The sequence below is a fragment of the Spermophilus citellus genome (genome assembly GCF_964194105.1).
Source record: "Spermophilus citellus genome assembly, chromosome: 17".
NCBI classification, from domain to species: domain Eukaryota; kingdom Metazoa; phylum Chordata; class Mammalia; order Rodentia; family Sciuridae; genus Spermophilus; species Spermophilus citellus.
In genome coordinates, this window is record NC_138199.1 from 46,102,305 (window position 1) to 46,122,464 (window position 20,160).

Below are 20,160 nucleotides of genomic sequence, written 5' to 3' on the forward strand. Positions count from 1 at the left end.
AATTAATAACTTATTTAATTAGATTTGGAGATGATTTTTTTTTTTTTGCAGTTGTAGGTCAGATTCAGAAAGCAATTAATGTAGACATGAATGAATTAGATTTTCAACATATATTTGCTAAATGATAACCAGGTGCTTGGCAGTATTATAAACTGTTGAGATTTCGTAGTTATAAAAGCTTCTTATAGAGTATATATATCCTAATTGGGAGAGACAGACCAAAAACAAAATAATAAGTGTTTACACAGAGACATGAACAGAGGAATGGGATGAGGAACTGGGCTCAATGGTTGCAATTTTAAATACACTGGGCAGAAAAATCCTTGCTGAGAGGGTGGTATATCATTTTATTAAACCTTAATGAGGTGAGAAATAGGAGCATGGAGATATTTGAAGGCATTGTCCAAGTAGATAGAAACATCCAGCTGTGGCCCTAGGCAGCCAGGCTTAAGCTTTGAGGCCGGCACAGAGGCCAGTGGACACAGGCAAAGTGATTGTTGTAGGCTGAACTGTGTCCTTCCAGGAATTCAGATATTTTAATGTCCTAATCCCCAGCTCCTTACAAGGCCACTGTATTTGGCGATAAGGTCTTTAAAGAGGCAGTTAAATGAAAACGAGGTTATTTAGGCTGGGTGTTAAGCCTATGTGACTGATGTCCTTACAAGAAGAGGAAGTGGGAATTTGGACACATACAAAGGAGAGACTATGAGAAGATGCAAGAAATAGCCAAGTGCAAGCCAAGGAGAGCAAACTCAGGAGAAATGATTGTGGAGAAACCTTGACCTCAGACTTCTAGCCTGAACTATGAGAAAATAAATTTCTATTAAGTCACTCAGTCAGTGGCACTTTGTCATGATCATCCTCAGAAACCAATATAGCAAATGGAGAAATATGGAGTAGGAAATGAGGTCTGAAAGCTGAGGGAGATGGGGATGAAGTCAGGCCTTCCTTGCGGGTCATTATCTGTTAGAGCTTTGGCTTTTATTTTGAGTAAGATGCGGAGCCACTGGGGGTTTTGACAGAGGGGTATCATGATCTCACTTTGGTTTCAAAAATAGTCTCTGTGGCCACTATATTGTAGATAGAAACTGTAAAGAAGAGTGGTAAAAACAGAGGAACCATTTAGGGACATAAATCATGCAGATGAGAGAGGATGGCAACTTAGATCAGATGGTAGTAGGGGTCATGATAAGAAGTGGCCATATTCTAAATATATGTTGAAAGCAGAGCTGATACCATTTGCTGACAGATTTAGATGAAGACCGTGAGGCAAATGAATGAGTCTGTTATTTAAGGGGGTCACTGACATACATCGCTAGTGCCACAGTTTGATCATCAAGCAAGCAGAGAGTTAAAAAAGTGCCTACAGTCCCCTGAACTCTCCTTATTCCACAGCACAAGCCAGACATTAATGTTCCAGCAGAAAGAATGAAACACACAACCTGTTGTATATGTGTGTGCTGTAAATGCACATGTGTACACCTAAAAGACTAGGAAATGCATAGTTTCTCAGAATATCAAGGAATGCATAAAGGCATTTTCTGGTCAATAGTGACACTTGAACTGTGTATGTGAGGACCAAGGTCTGCTTGTCAGGGGTCCTGGGAACAGCTTTGCATACTGACAACTTCAGCCCAAAGCCTTACCTGGAGCTCAATCCAACTGAGCTAGCTGTCTGCTCAAATACCAAAGTTGAAAGAAAATGAGCCTCCAGGAACATCTATATTTGCTTCTCAGGAAAGTCAGGGATGAACTAGGGATTTTTCAACCAGTGACTAGAAGTATAAATTTGGTTTCTTATTTTACCAAGATTTGTTATGGATATAGTAAATACAAAATATATGCTTAGTTATCCAAGTGGAGATGCGAAGTAGGGTATTAGATATAAAAGTGTGGACTTGGAGAGGGGGCTTACGTTGGAGATAAAAATTTATATCATCACCAGCATAGAGATGACAGAGGTGGTACTCAAGTGATAAGACCGTAAGAAGTCACTACAGAGTGAGTGTAGTTAAAGAGACTAAGGTCCAGGGTTACTTCATCACGAGGAGGCCACAGAGATGAAAAACTGGCTATGGAAACTGAAAAGGAACAGCCTATGTTGTAGGAGGCAAGCAAGAAAAGTCTGGGGTCCTGGGAAACAAGTGAAAAAAGATGTTGAGATGAGATATGGATCAGTGGTGCACAGAGACCTGGAAGGGACTACTGACTTTCCAGAGAAGAGGTTACTGGTGACCTCGACCAAGGCAGTTTAAAATAAAGGTTGGGGCTCTTATTACAGAGGGTTTAAGAAATATTGGTAGAAGCTACTTTGAGATAGGGAACACAGATTATTCCTTCTAGGAATTCTGTTAAGAAGATCAGAGAAATGCATCAGTAAGTGGAGGGGAAGAAGAGTCAAGAGGTGCTTTATATGTGCTTGCATGTTGATAAACATGATCAGGAAAGGAAAAAAAAAAGACAATGAAGAAGAGGAAGGTCTATTGCCAGAGCGGTATCCTCAGTACAGGGAGGTGACATGACTTGGTACACATGGAGAAGCACAGACCTTTCACCCATGCCCACAGAGGTGTGCCTGCAGAAAGTCTGGCTTAGATGTGTATGTGGAGAGTGATAGAAAAATAGTTTTTAGTCCACTTTCAATCAGTAACATTTAGACTTTGAAAAAAAGTAAACTAAATTATTGCTTTTTTAAAAAAAGGAGATTGTTTAACAAGCATTTATTGAAGCAGTTTCAGCATAATAGTATAGCATTTTCAGCATAGGAAAAATAGCTCAGCTATTAAGAGCTTAGTTGAAATCCTGCCTTTACTACATTATTAACAATGAAAAGGAGAAAGTTATAGGACTCCATGCCTCAGTCTTCTTGCCTGTAAAATGGAAATTATAGAAACCATCTCACAGGAGACAATTTTAGAACATGTTTCTAAACAAGAGTGGGCACAGCAAGTTCTCGTTATTATTAATTATTAATATTTTATGTTTGAGGCAATGTGCAACATTGGTACAGGTTATATAAAATAAATAAAATAACCATTTGAGATAAACAGAAGAATCAGAGATTCTAGTTCAAATAATGGCATGCATTATAATAACTGCACAGCTCACAATTATTATGCCACCATGATTGTATCTTCTAACCATGAGATATTATTACTGAGGTAAGAAGATATACCTGATCTGCTAGGAGCCACAAGCAAATATACAATGTATGGCACCTTTGGTTGTAAAGTGACGCCAGCTAGCCACTGAGATGATTATGTTAAGATTTACATTCATATGCAAATTGGACTCCCGCTGTTCACCTTGGCCTGCTACCGGACTCATGTTACGGACTCATGTTACCAGACTCTTGGAGAGTTCCCATTGGTTGGGGAAGGATAGTAGGAGGAAATTCCGGGGGAGGTCCGGGGGACCCCGGGGTTCCGGTCGGCGCGCGGTTCCGGTCGGACACCCTCGTGGGAGGACCGGTTTTTGACTTGCTGGCGCTGAGAGTGTTAGCGGCTTTTTCAAAATAAAGTTTTGTTCCTGCTTGATTGGCTCGTGATTCTGTGCCCAGCCAAGACTGCGGCATTTGGCGGCCCGTGCGGGGAACGCCTGAAGCTTAGAGGTGAGTAAATTGCTCGCCCCTGAGGGAAGGCGACAGGATGGATGACCTTCTCAGAAAACAATGTGTTCTTGTTTTGATTTATTTTGTTTTCATTTCGAGCTCCCTAGCCCTAGAATTTTCTCAGGCGAACTGGAAAAAATGGTTGGCTCAAGGTTTGAAGTTATTCAGCCCTGAGAAAGAGAAAATTGATACAACCATTGTCTGCTCCGTCTTTGTTTCATTCTGCTTCGGCTTTGTTTTATCCTACCTTATTGGGTTAGGTTATAGTAGATTAGAATCCAATAAAAAACAAACCGAAAAACTGTTAAGTAAATTGTTAGAGGTCCAGACTATGGTAGAAAAAACGCTAGGTCAAGCAAAAGAGAAGGTCTCTCAAGCTAGTCAGACAGAGGAGAATTTAAAGAAAGCAAGCTTAGAGGACAAGCAGCCATCAGGTGGAGAATTACAACAGGAGGTTGCTACCAACTCCGTTCTATCACCAGAGGGCGTAACTCAGCCAACAGCTCCATCTACCGCTGAGCGGCCCTCAACTACCGTAGTTGATGGACGGAATTCTGAGGCAGGACCCCAAAGATTAGCATGCCCTGTACTTGAGCAGGCAGGAGGGCAACGAATTCACCGTGCTTTAGATTTCAAAACAATAAAGCAATTAAAGGAGGCTGTAACGACCTATGGGCCGCAAGCTCCCTTCACAATAAGCATGGTTGAATCTGTTACCAACTTGGACATGACACCAGCAGATTGGGCTAACATGTGTCGATCTGTGCTAAACGGAGGACAATATTTGTTATGGAAGGTTGCCAATGAGGAATTTTGCATGGAGACAGCTAGGCGAAATGCAGAAGCTGGGTACCCTCAAAGAAATATGGACATGCTTTTGGGGAAGGGACCTTATGAGGGTCAAAGACAACAAATTGAATATGACCCTGGTGTGTACGCACAAATTGCTGTAGATGCAGTTAGGGCATGGAAAACTTTACAGGGGCATGGAGACTTACAAGGTCAATTATCTAAGGTAATACAAGGAACTAATGAACCTTATGCTGAATTTGTAGATAGACTTATTCAGTCAGCCTCTAGGATATTTGGAAATACAGAACAGGTAATGCCATTTATAAAACAACTGGCTTATGACCAAGCAAATCGTTGCTGCAGAGAGGTCATTAGACCATGGAGACATGAGGATTTAAACACATATATTAAATTATGTAGAGACATTAATGAACAGGGGCAAGTCTTAGCAGCAGTACAACAGGCTTTAGATGCCAGGCCAAGAACATGCTATAATTGTAATCAAACAGGACATTTTAAAAGGAGTTGCCCCATAAGAGGAGGGTTTAACAAAGCTGGATATCAAAGGAATAGAATACCAGGTATTTGCCCACGATGCCGTAGAGGGAGACATTGGGCTAATGAATGCCGTTCTCAAACCACCATAGAGGGTATTCCGTTATCAAAAAACGAACAAGGACCAAGTGTTTACCCACGATATCGTGGAGAAAGGTATCAAGCTCCATTGCCAAAAAACGGACTAGAGGGCCCAATGCCCCGGGGCCCCAAACCACAAATATATGGGGCAATGGAGGAACCCAACAGCCCCATCAAGGTAGTGCCCAGGACGCATTATCCATTAAATCCCTCATCAGACAAACTAGAGGGAGCGCAGGGCTGGACATCTGCGCCTCTGCCAGAGCAGTACTAACCCCAGAGATGGGAATTCAAATCATTCCCACAGGAGTAAAAGGACCTCTTCCCCAGGGAACAGTAGGCTTATTATTGGGACGCAGTTCTTCTACACTAAAAGGACTTATGATAAGTCCTGGGGTAATTGATCCCGATTATGAAGGTGAAATAAAAATTATAGCTAGTTCTCCAAGAGGTATATCAGTAATTTCACCAGGAGATAGAATAGCACAGTTATTAATAATACCCAGCCTGCATGATAAATTTTCCAGTTGTAATGTAGAAAGAGGTTCCAAGGGATTAGGCTCCACAGGTGTAGATTGGGCTATGCTGTCTTTGAATTTAGATTCTCGCCCAATGCTAAAATTAAATATTCAAGGACATGACTTTAATGGGCTGCTGGACACAGGAGCTGACCTTAGTGTCATCTCTCGTCAAGAATGGCCAAAATATTGGCCATTACAACAAGCCACTCAAACGCTTCGAGGCCTAGGAGTGGCAACAAATCCCCATAGAAGTGCTATGGTATTAGATTGGAGGGATCCTGAAGGATGTGAAGGAACTATACAGCCCTATGTATTGGATCATCTTCCTGTAAATTTATGGGGACGAGATGTCCTAGATCAATTAGGATTGACATTAACAAATAACATCAATCCTAACGCGCCCACTACTAGGGCTAAACAAGGCTTTAGGAAAGAAAAAAGATTAAGAGAACAAGAACAAGGTATGACAGCACCTATTCAAATAGATCAAGAAATAAATAGACATGAATTGGGTTTTCAGAAAGGGCCACTGAGACAATCAAAATTACTTGGAAATCAGAAAGACCAGTGTGGGTTCCTCAGTGGCCCTTGACTAAAGAAAAGATACAAGTAGCCCATGACTTGGTCAGACAACAGTTAGCGGAAGGACATATACAACCTTCCGTATCCCCCTATAATACTCCCATTTTTGTCATTAAAAAGAAATCTGGTAAATGGAGATTATTACAAGATTTAAGAGCCATTAATAATGAGATGGTTATTATGGGACCTGCTCAATCAGGGATTCCTCAATTGTCTGCTTTACCAAAAACCTGGCATGTTTTAGTTATAGATATTAAAGATTGTTTCTTTTCAATTCCAATTCATCCCGAGGATAGTCCACATTTTGCATTTACTATCCCTGCACTGAATCATGAAGGTCCTGATCAGAGATATGAATGGAAAGTACTCCCTCAAGGGATGGCTAACAGCCCAACTATGTGTCAAATTTATGTTAATAAAGCAATCCAGCCACTTAGAAACCAAAATCCTGAACTACAAATATTTCACTATATGGATGATGTGTTACTGGCACATAAAGATAAAAACACATTACTAGAATGTTATGCCACACTTACAAATTTATTGAAAAATTATAATCTAGAGATAGCAATAGATAAAGTACAATTAAATCTTCCAATTAATTATTTAGGAGTTCTATTATCCTCAACCATGGTCCGTCCACCAAAAATTCAAATACGAGTAGATCAACTCAAATCACTTAATGACTTTCAAAAGTTATTGGGAGACATAAATTGGATAAGGCCTTATCTAGGCATACCAACAGGAGAGTTAGGACCTTTATTTGATATTCTAAAAGGTCCATCAGATCCAAATTCACCCCGCATGTTAACGCCTGAAGCAAGAAAAGTATTAAAAATCATTGAAACATATATGGAAAATATGCATTTGGATAGAATTGATATAAGTTTGCCTTTATTATTTATTGTACTACCAACAAAAAATATTCCTACAGGAGTATTTTGGCAAGAAGGTCCATTATTGTGGATACATTTATCTTATTCCCCTAACACTATTCTTACTAGATATCCTGAGGCTGTAGGACAATTAATACTCAAAGGAATAAAAGCAGCTAAGGGAGTGTTTGGGATTTCTCCCAATAAAATTATTACTCCATATACTATGGATCAAATTGATGAGTTAGCTAATGAGTTAAATACTTGGGCAATAATCCTGTGTAAAACTAGTGTTTCATTTGATAATCACTTACCATCTAATCCTTTGTTGTCTTTTTGGTCTAAGCATCCTGTAGTTTTTCCAAAAATGACAAGAAAAACCCCTATCATAAATGCTCCAAATATATTCACTGATGGGTCAAACAATGGTACAGCAGCAGTAGTTACTCCTGATCAAACTTTTACATTTTTAGTACCCAAACAATCAGCTCAAAAGGTAGAGCTTAATGCAGTATTACAAGCTTTTATGATGTTTAAAGATTCTGTATTTAATTTATTTTCTGATAGTCAGTATGTAGTTAATGCTATTAATTCCCTTGAAGATGCTGGTAGGATTTCCCCTTCCTCTACTGTTTTCTCTTTGTTTTCCGCTATACAAAGTCTAATCTGGGACCGAAAAGATCCATTCTTCATAGGTCATATCAGGGCACATACAGGATTGCCTGGAGCCCTTAGTATGGGCAATGAACTAGCAGATAAATCTACACATGACATACATATTTTCTCCACAATAGAAGAAGCTATAAATTTTCATAAAAGGTTCCATGTCAATGCTAATACTTTACAAAAGCGTTTTAAAATAACTAAAGAACAGGCCAGACATATAATAAAACAATGTCAAAATTGTGTGACATTTTTACCACAAGTTAATCTTGGAGTCAATCCTAGAGGACTAATACCTAACCATATTTGGCAGATGGACGTCACACACTTGCCAGAATTTGGAAAATTAAAATATTTACATGTTACAGTTGATACCTCTTCCGGATTTTTGATGGGCTCCCTTCATGCCGGAGAAAAAACTAAAGATGTTATAGCTCATTGCTTACAAAATTTTGCCACTGTGGGCGTTCCAAAACAGTTAAAAACGGACAACGGTCCTGGTTATACTTCCTCCTCTTTTAAACAATTTTGCTCATCATTTGGTATTACTCACATAACAGGAATTCCATACAATCCACAAGGACAAGGCATAGTTGAAAGAGCTCATCAAACTATTAAAATGTACTTATTAAAACAAAAGGAGGGAATTGGAAAGGGGTATATATCCCCCAAAGATAAACTTAAAATAACCCTTTTTACTCTAAACTTTTTAAATTTAGATTCATCGGGACTTAGTGCTGCGGAAAGACATTTGTACCCCAAAAATGTACATAAGCCTAAGGTACTTTGGAAAGATATTCTAACAGGACAATGGAAAGGCCCGGATCCAGTGATAGTCTGGAATCGGGGCGCTGTCTGTGTTTTCCCACAGGATGAACAGCAACCAATTTGGATTCCAGAGAGATTAACTAAAACAATTTCTACAGAAAAAGAAGATGATTTGACTCAAATCCATAACAGCTGACATCCAGAGCTCCAGCTTGGCTATTCTTACATCGGCGACAGTGATTAACCAAGGTGTTTTTTTTTTTTTTTTTTTTTTTTTTTTTTTTTTTTTTTCAGTATCTATTTTATTATTGCATTTTTCCACATCATAAAGTTCTATTTTATTTTTGAGCTCATACAAACCTAGGTTAATGTTTTTCTGATCAGTTTTATTTTTTGACTGTGTTTTATTTTTTTTTATTTATTTATTTATTTATTTATTTTTTGACTGTGGAGTTTTTAAACATTGCAATGGAGATTTCACCTAAGTATAGTTACAAGGCCTTTATTTACTATTGTCTTATGTGTTGTATGTTGTGTGCACACTTCTGTTTTGTGTTGTATGTCTGTATGTGTGTATGTCCATATTTCTTATATGAGGAGCGCTCATGAAAAAATGGATCCGAATTTTTTCTTTATTCACGTGATTTATATGGTTTAATTTAAATTAGGTGAACAGCTGTTTATGATTGTTGTTAAAGATGGTTAACAGATCTGTTTGTTTACTTTCACCATTCCTTTTCATTATATTTAATAACTCTGTTCAGGATAATGTCTCTTTAGCATCATTGCCAGAATTTCCATCTCCATCCCAATTCCGGTGAAGACTGAGATAAAACCAAACTACAGCTTCTATGATAGCTATCACAGTAAACTGTATAAACTGATGCATCAATGAATATAACTCAACAAGTAATGCTCAATCAAGGACTTGATTTACTTTGGGAGGAAATGGACATATTGATAGACTCCTCCAATTTGAACTGCTTGCAGAACTTGCCTGGACTATATATCAGTTGTATACATTGTAAAATATCATCTGGTGCACCGAATTGTGGTACTGCTGGCATATCTTTGCTGATGGTGTCACCAGTGATGCAATTTCCTTGCCAGCTCACCCCATGTTTATTGTGGTAATACTGGCATATCTTTGCTGATGGTGTCACCAGTGACGCAATTTTTCCAAGGAGCCATCAATTGGCTTGGTGTCGTGGCATTTCTGTATCCTCCTCCCTTCTACTAGTGATGGTCTAAAATTTGGGGGCCAACAGAGGTGAGGCAAAGAACCTCACCCCTCCACTGGCACCAAGGCAAAATTTGGGGGCCAACAGAGGTGAGGCAAGAACCTCACCCCCCCACTGGTGCATAGGCCTATCCACGAGCATGGCTGAATGCTGGACCGGTAGTCAGCGACGGGTTGCTCTGATTACAGTGGATTCAACCTAAGACAGGAAGCTGACGCCTAAAGGTCAGTTCTCCCATGACGGGTAAGAACCATATGTTAAATTGGACAACCTACCAGGCACGGTCCCTAGCCACATTGCTTGTTGCTTAATTAAACAGAAGGGGGCAGATGCTAGGAGCCACAAGCAAATATACAATGTATGGCACCTTTGGTTGTAAAGTGACGCCAGCTAGCCACTGAGATGATTATGTTAAGATTTACATTCATATGCAAATTGGACTCCCGCTGTTCACCTTGGCCTGCTACCGGACTCATGTTACGGACTCATGTTACCAGACTCTTGGAGAGTTCCCATTGGTTGGGGAAGGATAGTAGGAGGAAATTCCGGGGGAGGTCCGGGGGACCCCGGGGTTCCGGTCGGCGCGCGGTTCCGGTCGGACACCCTCGTGGGAGGACCGGTTTTTGACTTGCTGGCGCTGAGAGTGTTAGCGGCTTTTTCAAAATAAAGTTTTGTTCCTGCTTGATTGGCTCGTGATTCTGTGCCCAGCCAAGACTGCGGCACTGATCCACACTTAAGTTAATGCAGATTTTCTCTCTTGGGTATTAAAAATCTCAAATGGGAATAAGAGATGTAGTGTTGTTCGGCAGACTTACCACGAGGCAGGACTCAGGAAAAATGGTCCCTGAGCTCCTCAAAGTTGCCATAGTTCTTGTGCTTCCAGAATCTAATTCAGCTTCCCTTCCAGTGGAGTCTGCGAATCACCTCATTATCCTTGTAACAAGTATGCTTTTACTTAAATAAGCCAAATCCCATTTCTGATGTTTACAATCAAAACCCTTAACTGATGTACTCAGAGTTGCCTAGTACAATGTGGACATTATGGTCTATGCCACAGTTAATTCCTGGCAGCAATCTTAAATCCTATTTTAACTCTGACTTAACCTTAAATGTAAGAACGAAGCTAACTTGCTTGAAGGTACTCAGGAAACCTAATTACTTAAGCCATCCGGTTCTCCCTGGCATCATTTGATGTGAGAGCCTCTTGGTGGTCTATTAAAACCGTGAGCATGAATTGGATTTGCATTTTACCGACCCTTCTACGTGGATGGTGCTATGGTGCAGAGTTTCTGTAATATAAGTCTTCAATGATTTTACTGTTGATTTTAAAACACATTAAAAATCCATCAGCTTATTAACATTTGCAAGACTGAGAAGTACTTTACAAATAGGTCACAGTTCTTTCCTACTTTTTTCACTGACACATTTATATAAAATGCATCATGTAAACTTGTGGTATCTGCTGTATAAGTATTCTCTGTCATAATCTTATTATTTCCATACTGTAATTATCTCAGACTTCCTTCAAAGTACAGAAACCAAGCATTTAAAAATAAACCATCAAATATTTTGCCTTTCTGCTCTTTGACACTATTGATCCCCCCCATTTTGTAAATTGTCCTCCTTGGACTTCAATGTATTATTATTCCAACTTTCTAATCATAAACATAGTTTCTAACTATTAATTGACATTTTAGGTAATGACAGTCCTTTAATCATAATGATTCCTGTATTCTACCAATTTTAATCATCCATAAAAATGAAGCAGGGGAGATGTCTCTGTCAAACTTTGTCATACTCTTGACTGGTCATGAGCATTGGCCAGGGTGGACACAAGGCACAGGGAAAGGTCAATAGAATTTTCATGGAAGTTTAGACAGTGTATTGCCATTTATTTTGTCCTAATCCTTCAACTGAGAACATGTAATGTGGGGAAATATGAAGTAGATTTCTGTTTCCAGAGTCATGCAAACTGAAGGGTTGAGTTGCAACACCTACTTCTTCTAGTTCAGAGGGCTGACAAGAAAGGGCACACATACACACTTAGCCTTGGGTTGTGGAAAGTTTATGGGGGAGAGAGGCATGGGTTGGGGTGATGTGGTTGAGAGATATCCATCTCATAATCACAATTATAAATACAGGTATTTTTAGAGAAAATACATCTGGGGAAAAAAATTCAGTCAGTGGAGAGCAAATATTCCTGAGGTTCTTTGACAAAAGTCACAACTTGCAAATTTCTGCAGTCCCTTATAATATTACCCAAAACCCTTTCTTAATCTCATAATCCTGATGTAGGTTATTCAGCTACCTTATGATTTGTTATAAGAATAAGTCAAAGACAGAAAGGTAAAAATGGACATGATGAGGGTTAAATATTTTAAAATATGATTTTGGAGTGTATTTGTATACAACAGTAACTTGATTCTTACAAATTCAACTTCATAAAACTTTATGGTATACAGTATTTTATTGTAAACAGATACTTGAATTTTTATCAACAAGTCAAGTTTATTATTATTATTATTATTATTATTATTATTATTATTAGGTACTGGGATTGAACCCAGGTGTGCTTAACCATTGAGCCACACCCCAACTCTTTTTATTTTTTTATTTTGAAACAGGGTCTCACTACATTGTTTAGGGCCTTACTAAGTTGCCCAGGCTCATCTCAAACTTAATGATCCTCCTGCCTCAGCCTCTCTAGTTGCTGGAATTACAGGCATGCCCTACTATGCCCAGCACATGATTAATTTTTTTCAGGTTTTATTGAATTCTTGGTAAAATTGATAGTTTAAACATTCCCATTTAATCTGCTGTAAGCAAAATACTGAATAGTATTGCTGTAAAGACTTTTTTTAAAAGATATGAATATGAAAGGATGGGGAACATGGGAGAGGAGACAATAATCTTGAAATTTTGTGAGCTGAAGATTTGCCAATGATAACTCACACAGCAGGCACCCCAAAATCTGGCCTCCAGAACAGCAGACCCTCTGCAGGCACAGAAGTCTGGAGCACCAGGGGCCTCTGTACTGACTGTCTTGTCAATGTTCTGATGAGGTACCTGGTCTCCTTTCTGATGCTAGGAAACCTGGATCACCTTTGATCATGCATTTCACCTCACAAAGTGTTCTCTGGGTACTTCTGGACACTCCAGATTTCCATACTGAGTTCAAATTGAGAGAACATCTCACTCCCTTTGACCAAATACCTGCCAGCTGCCAGATACCTGTTCTTCCCTCTTTCTCTAGCTGATGTTTGGCCTGTGGTCATCTCTTGTGTTTTCCAGTACTTACTCTGATGACTCTGTCACCAATGTCCCCCAAGAGATCCTGTTTTCATGTGAGTGTCCATCTAATAGCAATAACATGCCATTTTTCTTACAAAGATAATTTGGGGCTTGCCACTCAGGTTTTAAAACTAATAATACAGTATAATTCTTGAAGGACACATATTTAGGTAGCAATTTATAAAGGATGGTTTCTTTGAAGGATTCTGGAGGGAGGCAGATGCTATTGGAGAGAATCACACAGGTTTGGGTCGGGGATGCAGTCTAAAACTCTAGTAATGAGCTATTTTTTAACCTGAGAGGTGAGTCTTTATACTAGTGTTATTCTCAAAGTTATACATGTATGTGTTAAATACTCTTATCTGCATATGCCATATTTTCCCATTTATTTATTTTTGTGTTGCTGAGAATCATAACCTGAGGCCTCATGAGGCTAGGCAAGGACTCTATGACTGAGCTCCATTCCTGTATTACAATTAAAAAAAATAAATAAAATTTAAAAATCACATACTGTTTATATACTAATAGGAGACAATCACTACAATACCTTTTCATGTGATAAAAGCAGAATCAAAAGAATGGTTTTTATCGCATGCTCTTTGGATGACCCTGAAAATATATAAAAAATGCCAACCCAAGTGTACTTCCAAGGAAGCTGGAGGACACAGTGAAAGGAAATCTTTTCATAGCCAATTCATTCGTATTTTTTAAATTATAAATATAATTGTGAATATAATTATAAATATAACTGTGCATATAATTCAAATGCATTTTTAAAAAATACATTTAAAAAGTTGGGTATAAGACCTGAGTTTAGGTTATATATAAAAAGAGGTTTTAAATTACTTTTTATATGTATTTATTTTCTGTAAAATAATTGAATATAGTCAAATTATTTTTACTGGCCAAGACTTTCTTTTTAAAGTGTGATTCTGGTTACCACTATGGTACACACTTCCTATGTCTGAGTCTGAACTTGGAACATGGTCCATGTCCCTATAATTCCATTTCTCCCATTTAAGTTTCCTGTATAATAGCTGCTTGGTTATTTTTCAGTCATCTGTCCTCTGCATACAATCAGTCAGTGGAACTGCAGCGCTATTGATGGAGGGGGTCCTAACTCTATTCTGGGCCCTTCATCATGAAAAATCATCTCATGCCCAATTCTGTTCACTCCTCACTTTAGTGATGAGTCTAAACCTTGATTCCTTTCTCACTTAACTTCCTGGTGGATCTGTGCAGATTTTGAGAAATGTTATCACTATCTGTCAAGTATTTGGGGTTCCTTATTAATATCATGTAGATAGGATAGGAAAAGTCGGAAGCTTGGAGACATTAATTCTCTGAAAAGAAAATGACTCCAGCAATCAAATTCACTGAATGCTTATAAAAGATTCTCCATTGCTCTACTTAATAATCTCACACCATCTTAATCAAGAGCTGTACATGCAAATCATTCTGTTTTAAGATCACTAAAATTCCAAATCAAATTCATGCTGTGAAATAATGAGAGTTTCTAAAATTGTCTTAACATATTAGGACTTAAATAACTTAAGATTCATTGGACTGATCAAAGTAATCTGAGAAAGGAAGCAACAATATAACAGTCTAAATTGGGGAGGCTGTTTAGTATTTCTACTAATAGTGTAAGTTCTTTTAAGTATTTATTTATTTTTTTAGTTGTAGTTGGACACACTACCTTTATTTTATTTATTTCTCTTTATGAGGTGCTGAGGATCTAACCAAGGGCCTTGCATGTGCTAGGCGAGCGCTCTACCACTGAGTCACAACCCCAGCCCTAAGGGTGTAAGTTTTGAATAGACAGGTCTGGTTTCAAATCCTCGATTCTTCATTTACAATCTGATTTTGGCCGGTTTGTATGACTGTAGGCATAGAGGTCTAAACATGGAACATGCTTATTTGTTTTATACAAATATAAGTGTGGGCTAGACAGTCCAGTGCTACCCAGAAATAAAGCTTCTCTGATTTTGCTGTTCCTCCATCGTTATTATGTAGCAATCATTCTCATGAGTACCCAATAGCTGCTGGACTCCAGGCATTGCTTGCATATTTCAGATGGAAAAAAAATAAGATAAAATTTTAAAAAGGAATGGACAAGGGTGCAGGTCAAAGTTCTGAGGAGAGTATGCTAGCCCAATTTTTTTTAAATTTATTTTTTATTTTTTTAAGGCTTTCCCAGATACCACTCCAGGTGAGTTTAGTTTGTATCTTAACTGGGTAGAACTCGGTGATATTGTCACTTGCACTTGCAAAGAAGGTGAATTCAAGAAAGGTGATTTTTTTTTTGTTTTTTGTTTGGCTATGCATATTGTCTTCTTTAACAAATTGGGGTTTGGATTATAAGGAAGAAAAGGAGAACAGATATCAGCAGAGTCTACACTCCTCTCCTCTCAAAGCTTCAGTTTCCATATACTAATATGGAGATCATCATGCTAAATAGGGTTGTCAGAATTCAATGAGATACAGCAGACAAAGTGTGCCATGAATTGCTAGCACATTATAAATTCTCAGTGCTGCTGGTTGTTAGTGTTAATGTTGTTTGCATTCCCAAATCAGTGCAAATCCATTACTAAAATATAGCAAGCTGACTGCAAATTCCAGGAGGACTCCAGAATACCTTGTATGTATGTGGTAACACTCTTCTGTGAGCTACCCTCTGCACAGGGGATATCCTGTTTCTAGTCTGAAATCTGCCCCTCCTGGCTACTCCCTCTCCACCACCAAATAGGAAAATTTCCTGTGCAAACTCTACTGGGTAAGCGACCCCAGATTAACATAGTTTATTTACGTTTATTAAATATTTATAGGTAGCCTGAATCCAACACTCAGTATAATGGCTTTTTAAATAAAGCATCTGTGAAGTCTTCTTCCAAGGCTTTTAATCCCATTCCTCCCCAAATACTTTGAAAATTAAAGTCACATGTTCAATTGTTCAGTCTTTTATTTTTTCCACTGCAATAGAGTTAATAAGTAGTAGGTGATCTCTCTGCAAGCTCGTGCATATGTATTTTGTTAGCTCCTGAATGTAGGGAATGCGTCTGTTAATTCCTTAATTTTTTTCCTTCTTAGTGTGATTTCATGCAAAAGCCCACAGCTTCTTGATAATAGCAGATATGTCTTCCTCTGCTTGGTTTTAAGCACTGCCAACTACTCCTAATGCCTAGTAAGCATTTTACAACTATTTCTGTATAAAAGAGAGAAAGTAGCAGGGAGGGAGAGTGCTACCAATTGTGGAGAGGCTAGTACGTGCCTAACAGGATATGAACATTTTTGTCTTTTGTTCTTTTTAGTTAGACCATGACAGTGGAGCCTAGTTTGACATATTTATACAAAGTGTATATTATTTTAATTAGGATCTCAGTCTTGTGGATGTATTCAATGTTGAGATTCATTGTGGTGTTTCATATATGTACATAGGAAAGTTATGTCTAATTCATTCCATTGTCTTTACTATTCCTGCCCCCACCTTCTTCATTTTCCACTGTCCAATCCACTGAATTTCTATTCTTTCCCCACTCCCCTTGTTGTGTGCTAGTATTAACATACCAGAAAGAACATTTGACCTGTGTTTTTTGGGGGGATTGGCTTATTTCACTTAGTGTTATAGTCTCCAGATCCATCTATTTACATACTGTAAACTCCTTCCTCATTATGGCTGAGTAATATTCCATTGTGTATATAAATCACATTTTCTTTATCCATTTATCTGTTGAAGAGTGCCTAGGTTGATTCCATAGCTTGGCTATTGTGAATTGTGCTGCTATAAACATTGATGTGGCTGCATCACTATAGAATGCTGATTTAAAATCCCTTGGATATTCACCAAGGAGTGGGATAACTGGGTCAACATTTAACATGCTTCCTTAGTAGAAGGTAAACAGTGCAGAGATGAATGGTAAATACTTGCTCAGTAAATGATGGAGACTATATCTGACACCAGAGGCAATATTGCTCCCTCTGCCAAAACCTTTGTACCCGACACCTCTGTCTTCCTTGACGCAGCTCCAAAGATCAACCTGCTCTGTCACTATTACCACTTGATCACTACCTTCCCATTTCCCACTTTCTTCATTTTCTCAAAACCTAAAATTTCATTGTAGCTGAAACAAGCATAGAGGTTTTATGTGTTCAAGGGATTTTATTACTAAGCCCTAATAGCAGTGTTACAACAATCAACACAACAATATTGATAATAGTTCAAAATGCAATTCACAAGTAGTAATATTGGGCACCGAGCTTGTGTTTCACAGGTATCATCTTATTGCATCCTTAGCACTCTCCTCTGAGTTGGGTATTGCAATTTTACGATTCTCTGCATCTTAGAGAAATTAGTTCTGTGGGGATGATTACATGGCTGTTCATTTTTCTAACTTCAGGGTCCACATTCTTAATCGCTGTACTAAACTTGGAAAAGGTCTAAAGCATAATAAAATAAGAAACAAGGAGAATGGCCACAGACTCAAATCTCTAACAGGTTAATGTTGTATTGTGTTTGCACAAAAATTACAAATTCCTTTAAAAAAATGTACATTTGAAGCAATTTTAGATGTTTGGTAGAGTTACAAAGGTAATACAAAGAACTCCCATATGCCTTTTCACCAGCTTACTCCCATGTTAACAATTTACATAATCTTGATATAGTTATCAAATTCAAAGCATATCATTAATAGATGGCTATTAATTAACCCTCAGCTTTATTTGGATTATTTTACCAGTGTTCCCAATAATACCCTTTATCTGTTTCAGCATCCAATTCAGAGTGCCAGATTGCACTAAATAATTATGTCTTCTTGTCTCCCCAATGTTTTATGTATGTTAGAAAAGCATCACTTATATTTTACACAATGACCCTGTCTTTGTATTTATCTGATTTTTTTTGGGGGGGGGAGGTATGGGTGATTGAACTCAGGGGTGCTTTACCAGTGAGTTATACCCCAGCCCTATTTAAATATTAATCAACTAATTAATTAATATGTTTAATTTTTGGAATGGTGATGGGATCCAGGGTTGCTTAAACACTCACCCATATCCCTAGCCCTTTTTTATTTTATTTCTTTTTTGAGACAGAGTCTCACTAATTTGCTGAGGCTGGCCTGAAACTTGCAATCCTCCTGCCTCAGCATGTCAGTTTATCTGATGTTTTAAGAATAGATTGAAATTATGGATTTGGGGAAGGAAATACTACAGAGAGAAAAGAGCCTTCACTACATTCTGTCAGGAGGTATGCCATATTCACATGACTCATTGATGGTGACATTATCGTTGATCACTTGGTTAATATAGTGTCTGCCTGGTTTTTTTTTTTTTCCCATTGTGAAGTTACTCTTAAGATCTTTCCACACTCTATTTGTTAGAAGTGAGTCATCAAGTCTACTCCACACTGCAGGGAATGGAAAATGTTCTCCAAAATATCAAGACCATGAGGATATATACTAAAAACCACCACCATAATAGTTATTTTGAGGGAGATGCACAGAGGTTACATAAGATCCCGCTTCCTTTTAAATTTCTCCCATGAATTTGGGCATTTATCAATGGGTGTTTTGCCTGAAGCAGTTATTTCTATGGTGTTCTAATAGTGATTTTAATTTCCTTCATTCTTTCTGCACTCATCATTTAGAATTCTTCTTTATGGGAGATTTGTTCCTTCTCCCGCATCTCTGTCTTCAATTATTTATTTATATGTATATATACTCATGGATGATTTCTTTATTTCTTGGTTTATAATCCAGTGTTACCTTTTTCTCATATCAGTGCTTAAATTATTTTGGCTCTGGCCATCAGAAGATCTTTCAGTTTGAGCTCTGCATTTTTAAATATGCTTCTACTTTCACTTTCACTTGTTTACTTTCTGGAAATATTTTGTATTTTCCCCGCCTGAACTGTACAATCAGCCATTTCTCCAAGGAGCCTCGAGTTCCTTTTCTCAGAGAAACAGTATTAAAAAGCCAAGATCAAGGTACTAGATATGCTTGTGACTACTGAAATGGCCTTTCTTCTAGGACCTTTCAGTGGACAGACATAGGAAATGTGTATCTGCCTATTACTAGCTCATGTGTACACAATTATTCATTTGTATATGCCTGTTCACACTGTTATCTCCAAGGCTAATACGGCCACCACCAAGTTTCATTTTAGCTTCTTCTCTGGTTCATTTTGTGATTTCTTTTTCTTACAGTGAGAAACCTGGTTCTTATGATCTATAATTTATTAACTTATTTATTTAAAGTTGTATATATATATATTTAATGTAGTGTCAGAATTGCTAACCCTGTGGAAAATAAATTTACCAAGTAGAGTGCAGTTATTTTTATGTCTAGCTTTAAAATATCTAAACACAGCATTCTCAGGTTATTTAGGTCAACATCCCCCCCCCCCCCCCCCGGCTTTGCCCCTTTTAGCATGATTTTATTATTCATTTATAATGGTTCATTTGTCAATCCACAATCTACCTTGGCATTCCTAGCTTATTTCGATCTGTTTTGTTTTTAATTCTGTTACATTAAAGCTTGCTATCATTTATTTGCGTTTCAAGAACATTTTTATCACATGGATTTTCTCCAGGTTCAACACTGTGGCGTTTTCTTTCATTTTGCTCATTGGATATCTTTTTGCTCTTTTATGCTTAGGACGATTTATCATCTCTCACCTCAGAATGCCTATATCCCATAAGTCGCTTCCTCTGTGAGGATTCATTTATTTCAAGTGTTTCATGTGATAATCAAACTGCTTCCCTCAAAGATTTCTAAAGAAACTGACAGACAGCCATGGGTGGTATCTATCTGTCAGAGCTCAGTAAGAGCTTTATTATGAAACGGGTTGAGTTAAAAAAAGCTAGTTGGTTTCTCCACTGTCCCTGTCCCCAATGTGTCCTCTGCCTTGGGGAATTCATGGATTTCTAGAACAGACATTTGCCAGACTTTTACCAGAGGTTAGGGTTGAGATGTGAGGTGTCGCTCAAAAGAGCTCCTATGAGAAAATGCAAGAATTTTCAGAGATGAAATAATTGGGTTCTGGATATATCCACTGATATGGATTAACTGAACAGTGACTGGAGTCAAGTAGGGTATGGTTGGAGGAGGTTGCTGGAGGATGTGACTTTGGGGTTTATATTTTGCTCCTGTTGAGTGTATCCTTCTCTCCGCTTCCTGATTGCCATG